This window comes from Mytilus galloprovincialis, chromosome 11 (genome assembly GCF_965363235.1).
Source record: "Mytilus galloprovincialis chromosome 11, xbMytGall1.hap1.1, whole genome shotgun sequence".
Lineage (NCBI taxonomy): Eukaryota > Metazoa > Mollusca > Bivalvia > Mytilida > Mytilidae > Mytilus > Mytilus galloprovincialis.
In genome coordinates this window covers 75529419-75537293 of record NC_134848.1, presented here as the reverse complement: position 1 = coordinate 75537293, position 7875 = coordinate 75529419, and the positions used below count along the sequence as shown (strand labels likewise).

Here is a 7875-nt window from a genome sequence, read left to right as displayed (position 1 = left end):
ACTGTTAAGGCTGCATTTCTGTAAACATTGACAATGCAATTTCCCATAGGAACTCCTATTCGGCTAAAACTGTACCACTTTTGCTAGTATGAAGTTTTGAAATTTTTTTTATCCTAGAATTGAAAGTTCATATGCGCCACACTTATTTTCAAAGGTCAAAATATAGGGCTGTGCGGTATATTTTCAACGTTTATATGCCCTGAACTTTTTAGAGTTTAAACTAACGCCAATTTTCTTAACTACCCCTACAGAAAAAATATAACAATATCATCTGTATCATTTGATCTGCAAAATGATATTTCATCCGGATAGAATTTTTCTTATCATAACCATCTATCCATGAAAGACAAGCTATGTTTGTTGAAGTGTAAAAAAGAGAATGAAATGTATTTAGACTACCCTTAATATTAAGGTAATCAACATGATCAATGGTGGAAACACTAAAATTAAAAACTAAAAAAAAATTAAGTGAAGTCCTATGGAAGTTGCATTATATGAAATATGAGAACTATATAACAAATGACAATTGTAGAAATGGTTTTGTCCATGCCTTACAATGCAAACTATGATTTAAAATTTTTTGTGGGAGGCACCATTTTGGATTAAATATTCCAAATATATGAAAATGGCAGGGAAGTACATATAGCGGCTTCTTATCGCTATATTGAAAAAATACTGAAGTGCCTCCTCTCCACAAACAGACTTGAAAGGTAGTTAACTATGTGTAATTAAGAACCATCACCGCCTAATTACTGAACTAGATAAGTAAATGTCACATCAAGATATGCCTGTTCCATGTACAAATGTATTATTTACACCATATCCCATGGTGGTACTCCTCAGAAAGGAGATATATAGAGTACACATAAATAGCTAAGTCCTCGTTTAACATAATTGACCACACAGTCAGAATGGTAGATAAAAAAAATCTATATGCTTAGCAATTTGTATATCTACAAATGATACCTAAAAATAATCCTATGAAGTTTTAATTAATTCTTACAAATGGAAATTGCAAGGGATATGATGATGACATTTGAAATAGAGTAATGGCTAATTATAAAGTCCATGTTTTTACCATAGGAAACCCCTTAAATTACCTTGTGTATCTGCAAATAGTACCTAATTGCACTTCCAAATTTTATCAAATTACCTTGGAAACTTTAAAGATATATGTTGATATGAAACCTCTACATACATAAAAATTGTTTTTTTTTTCTGAATTGGTACATAATGTCTGCATCCATGGTATGTCTTTCAGCAGCAATAATAAAAAGAAATTATTTTTCTTATATTGCCAGTGACCCTTGAATTCTTTTCCAATTATATAAGACATAGACATTTAAGCTTTTCTGTATGACAAAATGATCAACTTCTGTCATTTTGTTTGCTGTGAAAATTCAATAAAAGAGTTGTTTTGCCTGTTTTCCCTGTTAGTCTACTTGCACTAATTTTCAGGGGTAAAAAATCTCTTGGATGGCTGGTGACCCCCAAATTTTATTCCAATTTTATAAAATAGAGACATCAAGATTTACAGTATGAAATAATGAACAACTTCTGTCATTTATTTTGCTCTGAAAATTCAATCACAGAGATTTTATGTCTGTTTTCCCTATATCTAGCCTATTTGCACTCATTTTCAGAGGTCAAAAAATCTCTTGGATGGCCGGTGACCCCCAAATTTTATTTCAATTTTATAAAAAAGAGATATCAAGCTTTACAGTATAAAATAATGAGCAACTTCTGTCATTTATTTTGCTCTGAAAATTCAATCAAAGAGATTTTATGTCTGTTTTCCCTATATTTAGACTACTTGCACTCATTTTCAGATGTCAAAAAATCTCCATTCATGTCCAGTGCAGGATGTTTATTCAATATTGTCGACATCGCGATATCTACAATGTTAAAACGATATCGTGTAAACATCGTTTACATTGTTTGAACCCTTATATATTTTTAACATCGTTGACATCGTTAACATCGCGATGTTTACAATGTAAACACGATGTCGTGTTAACATCGTTTACATTGTTTGAACCCTTATATATTGTTTACATCGTTGACATCGTTAACATCGCTATGTATACAATGTAAACACGATGTCGTGTCAACATCGTTTACATTGCTTGAAGTCTTATAATGTGTTTACATCGTTGACATTGTTAACATCGCGATGTATACAATGTAAACACGATATCGTTTACATTGCTTCAACTCTTATATAGTGTTGACATTGTTGACATTGTTAACATCGCGATGTATACTATGGTAACACAATGTTGAGTCAACATCGTATACATTGTTTGACCCCTTATTTATTGTTTACATAGTTGTCTAAAGGAAACATATAAATGCACACTGTATACATGTTATTTGCAAATTTATTGAACAAAATTAAAGGAACAATAAAACTTTTTGTAGACATTTAAAACTGATTGCTATAATAATTACTGATATTATTTTAGTTTAATTAAGTTGTAATGTGAAATGAAAACTTGATACTAGTAAAAGTAGTTAGAAGATCACGTTACTTGTAAGTATTGTTATTTGAATAAGGTACAGGACTAACACTTTGACTTTTTTCTGTTTCTAACAAGTCGGTCCATATTAAACATTTCAGACAGTTTTAACATGAACAAATTATATTTTCCATGTGACATATGTTTAGTAGTATATTTATATTTTGCCACGAATTGAAAGGTTTGTTCACACGCTTCTGTGTTTATGTTGTTGAATTGGTCATCTGTGTACGGGTTCACATTACGTCGACACCACTTGTCAACATTGTTGGCGAAATGCATTGTATCCACCACTATTCTTAAGGTAGCCAGAAATTGCGAATACTGTCTTTTATTTATTCTAACTGGATTGATGATGAACTTTTTCAAATGACAGGCATCATCATATGCTAACAAGTTTGGGAAATGTAATAATTCCTTTTGCTAACCAAACTAAAAACATGTAAACTTGAGTTAACGATTCACATCCATACAATTCTGTCATTCCATTCATTATTCCACAATTATATACGGAGGCACAAATTCCAGCGGGTTTACCCTTTTTTAAGGACCTTTGGCCTTTAAAGTTCTGCATTCTGTACTATCTTCTTCATTGTCTAACTCTTTGGCAACCTATAAATATTTAAATGTAATTATTACAATTTTAGTATATAAGTGTAATAAATAAAAGCACAATTGTATTTAGGTATAAATTAAAATGAAAATGGGAAAAAGGGAATGTGTATTTTAATAATTGTATTTATTAATCTATTTGGTAACGCAACAAACACATACATTATCACTGGAAGGAGAAAGAATAATTTTACTACAATAAATGGTATTCAGCAATTTTAAAACTTGTTATTTGGTACAATACTGGTATAAAAATATATTTTTGTATTATTTTTTATTTGTTTGACATTGTTGAACTAAAATAATGCTAGGTTTACATTAAAGTAATAAAACAATGCTAAATATACAAAAAAGAAGAAAAAAAATGAAATACAAAGATATACTTGTATGGAGAGTTGTCTGCTGAAAAAGATGAGAGTTTGAAAGGATGAATGTATGATTTAATAAATTACCGAAGCTTTATGGTTTTCCATTTGTAAACTTTTGTGGTCGTGACAATACAAAGATCCTTTACAGGGCATTTTTGTACAACTCATTTCCACTGTTCCTAGCTCTTCTGATTCTAAAGTTTTTACTCCTCTTGCAGCACAGGTCCCTTTCATATGACCGTCTATAATTATAGCTTTACTGCATTCTAAAAATATAATAATGTTTTATTAATCAATTTATTTTAGTAGAAACATGTTACGCTATGCTGTTATTTTGTATGCACAACATTTTTTGATATTTTTTTTGATAAAGAGTAATAATACAAGAACTATCTTTAAAAAAAAATATCCGACGTATTTAAATTTTAGTATATTAAACAAAACCCCGGGGAAATCTCATATGCGTAGGTGCGTTCGAAAAGTCATGTACGTTTGTACAACAAAATTTACATTAAAAACTATATGATTGTTCCGAATAATCACCTGTCATGGATGGACAATTATTTAAATTAAAATATAAATCTTTGTAAGATTTAGTTTAAATATTTATAGTTTTCACTTGCTTTCCATCACGATATAATTCACGAGACGTTTTATACGTGTACATGTAAAACAAATTTCGTTGTAAAAGGGTCTTATAACAGCACAAACAACATTTTTAAAAAAACCAAAAAAAAAATGAATTCAGTTTTTTTAATTACAAACCTGCGTGTTTACAATTATCAGTATGGAATGATGATGACCACTTCTTAGAAAATCCTTTCCACAGTTTTTCGACGTGAAATTCTAACAAGGCTTCTATTTCATCTGATTTTATAAACTCAGTTTCTTGAACAATTTTATGCTCGGTAAACATTTCAATTATTGTTTTTTTGTACAAAGCTTCACTCAAACGTCTTCTGTCAAGAATTTCAGTAGAATTTGAAGAGTCCATCCATTTACATCCTAAAAATTCATCATTATAAGCATAGGCTATACTTTCGAACGAAGCTGCTTTCCTGTACCTAAATTGAAAAAAGGTACATTTATTTATAACACCTGTTAATATGCACGAAAGGAATGACATGCGGTACATGTATACCAGAATTATATTACACGATCTGCTTAGCAAATTTTTGCTAATAAAACAATTCACGAAAATTTTAAAAGAAAAACGTATCTTATTAATAGGTAAATTACAACTTACAAATCGATATCCACTATATTTAGAAACTCCTTTGAAAAAACTGTGTCACATGTTGACATGAAGTAGTCCAATGTCAAGGCATCTTTGTAATATAATTTCTTCCCTTTTACTTTATAAGTACTGCACTTGTACAGTGTGTTGCATTTGTTGCATTTGATTTCGTGCATGAATCCAGTTACGGGTTTGAATCTGGAACGGTAGACTGTACAAGCTTTTGATGCCACTGTTTTTAAAATACCACAGCATTTTGTAATCGGCGGAAAAATATTTACAACACCAACATTACATATTCCCCCTTTAATGTAATTACTGCATTCTTCTTCTGCTGATTCAGATGATACATCGCTAATATTATCTTGGAACCGTGGTAGTATTGTTTCTAAAGTTTGTATTAGTCCAGCTACTTCTGTCACAGAATATTCCTGATTTTTTGTATTATTTAGCAGATTAGTTATATGCTGATATCTATCTTTTTAGTCCAAACGGTAAAATGTTGATGAATTCTGTTATTCTTTTCACATCTTCAACTTTGGTAAGCGGTTTTAATTTATCTTTTAAATCCATTTTAAAACACGTCAACTGTACATACCATGTACTGACGTACTTTTTCCGCGAAAACGTTTAATTTTGCTTAGAATGACTTGCAACGTAACGTTGCCTTTAGTAACGCTACCAAAGCAAATGTAAACGGCAACACTCAAAAATGGCTGCGTTTATATACAAAGAAAGAGTTAACCAATGCTACCAGCTAAAGATTACAGACCCTTTTGACGAATTGACAAATTGCACTTTAAAGAATTTAGCAACTGCCAACAGTGTTCCAGTTGAATACATAATTTCGCCGTTTATTACAGCAGTTTCTCATTTTTTAAATAAATCAGAAATTAATTCGTGGGGTAGTTGGTACCAGCCTTCTATTATATACTCTTCCACTGTTGGCTTTACTGGAACGAACAAAACAGCAGCAATGGATGCAGTAAGAAATGGAATAATGGACGTGGAATCTGCAAATGGTGTTGCTGAGGTGCAATCAAGAATAAACCAATGTAAGTAATTAACAAAACTAAAAATTACTTTACTTTTCTTTTTTTAATTTGAAATGCAGTTTAATGAATTAAAAATGCATATATGTGTCCTTGCAACTGGCATATATTAAAGTGCAACAGCATGCATATCCCTAATTACAGTGTTTGTGGAATTATGTGAATGAAATACTTGCTACTGGACCACCATTAATTTATATTTAATAGAGACAACAAATATTTACAAGGATACGTTTAGAATATTTGACAGAAATATTAATATGCTTGAAATATTTACTACTGGACCTTTTAAAACATTTTTTTAGCAGATAACAAGGAACTGTCTTTAAGGTTACATTTACAAAAGTGTTTATAGATACAAAATAGACATTAAATTGTTGCAAAAACCTATTTGAATTACAATTATGGAGTATGACTTGTACATATTAACTTGAATATAAGTTTTACTTTGCTACATGTAACAATTTAATTTGATTTATTTTTTAGAAATTATATCTAAAAGTTCTATTTTTAAGCTTCAATTAAGTTTAACCTTACTGACATAAGCATATATAAATATAGTATATAGTTCTATTCTATATTCTTTTTAGCTGCAACTGTTGAATCACTATTGAAGCAACTAAACAATGACAGTCGACAAATTCAGCTTTGGGATGAGTTGAAAACATGGCAAAGCAGTTTAGGGTTATATAAAACTGGAGCAGCTTCTGATTATGAAACAACTATATACTTAACAGCATATAATGGAGGAACTTTGAAAAGACAGACTTGTAACAGTAAGTGATTATTAATTTATTTAAAAAAATATATGTGTATACTGGAACACAATTGCGCAAGGCAGTTTGTGCCCTTATTTAACTGGGGGCTTTTTTTTTTTTTTATATATATAAGCCTTACTTTTTTATTACGGTTTTTAAAGGACATTAGTGACATAGTAGTAACAGTACTGCATGTACTGGTTAATATTAAAATTGGATATTGAAAGTTTGATGAATGAGCATGCAAGCAAGCTTATCAGATATTAAATGATAACAATTAACAAATTTGGATATTTCTTTTTAAAATTGACTGTTTGTTTGGGGTTTATATGAAAAAGAAGACGTTATATGATTGCCACTGAGACAACTTTCCACAGAAGACAATAATGACACAAACATATAATTTACCGTACGGCCTTCAACAACGAGCAATGCCCATACCGCATAGTCAGCTATAAAATGCCCGATAGGACAATGTAAAACTATTTAAACGAGCAAACTAACGGCTATAATTATGTAAACAAAAATGTACGAAAAACAAATATGTAACACATAAACAAACGACAACCACTGAATTACAGGCTCCTGATACAGATTGTTTTAAAGGCTACTTTAGAAAGTACAAATACTACATTTTAATATTGAATTTATCTTTTCTTTGTGGTACTGTTTTTTAGGACATACTGCTAAATGGGATCAGTCTGTTTTTTTAGTTGTATTGATAATTTTATAGGCGGCCTGTTATCATTTTTTTACGGAACGTGTTGTTATACGATTGTCTAGCGTTCACATGTCTGTCTGGCGTAAACATGTCGTACCATAACTTTATAACCATATATTCAAATTTCATGAAACTTTTTATATTTGTTAACTATGATGGTTAAACTATCTTTATGTTTTTGATAGAAATAAGATTAACATGTTATGAGTTATTTGACTTTGTGACTAAAAGAAAGATGTTCATTTTTTACTTGTCCCGCAGTACTACTAAAATTATGTATGATTATTGCTTAAAACTTTACACACTTGTTAATTATATTAATGTAAAGATCTGTGTACTTTTTGGTGATTATTTTAAATGTTATGTCAGAGTTATTTATTTTGTTGTAAACAAAAAGGGGGGGGCGTACATGTTGCACTAGGTGTGAAAAAAAAGCATTTTATAATTGTCATTAATGTATATATAACTTTAATGACAACTTTGGATCTACTTTTTAAATATAGAATGTTTAAGTTATTAATCTTTTAAATTTTCGATGAATAAATAGGTTTTTTTTTTTAATTGAAGGTAATATTTTTATTATGCAACCGATTGTTAACATTTGTGGA

General features: G+C 30.0%; 1 pseudogene; it reads right to left on the bottom strand.

Moving 5' to 3' along the window:
* Window positions 1-2564: 2564 nt before the first annotated feature.
* On the bottom strand, window positions 2565-5148 carry LOC143050906 (uncharacterized; annotated as a pseudogene).
* Between the last annotated feature and the right edge of the window lie 2727 nt (window positions 5149-7875).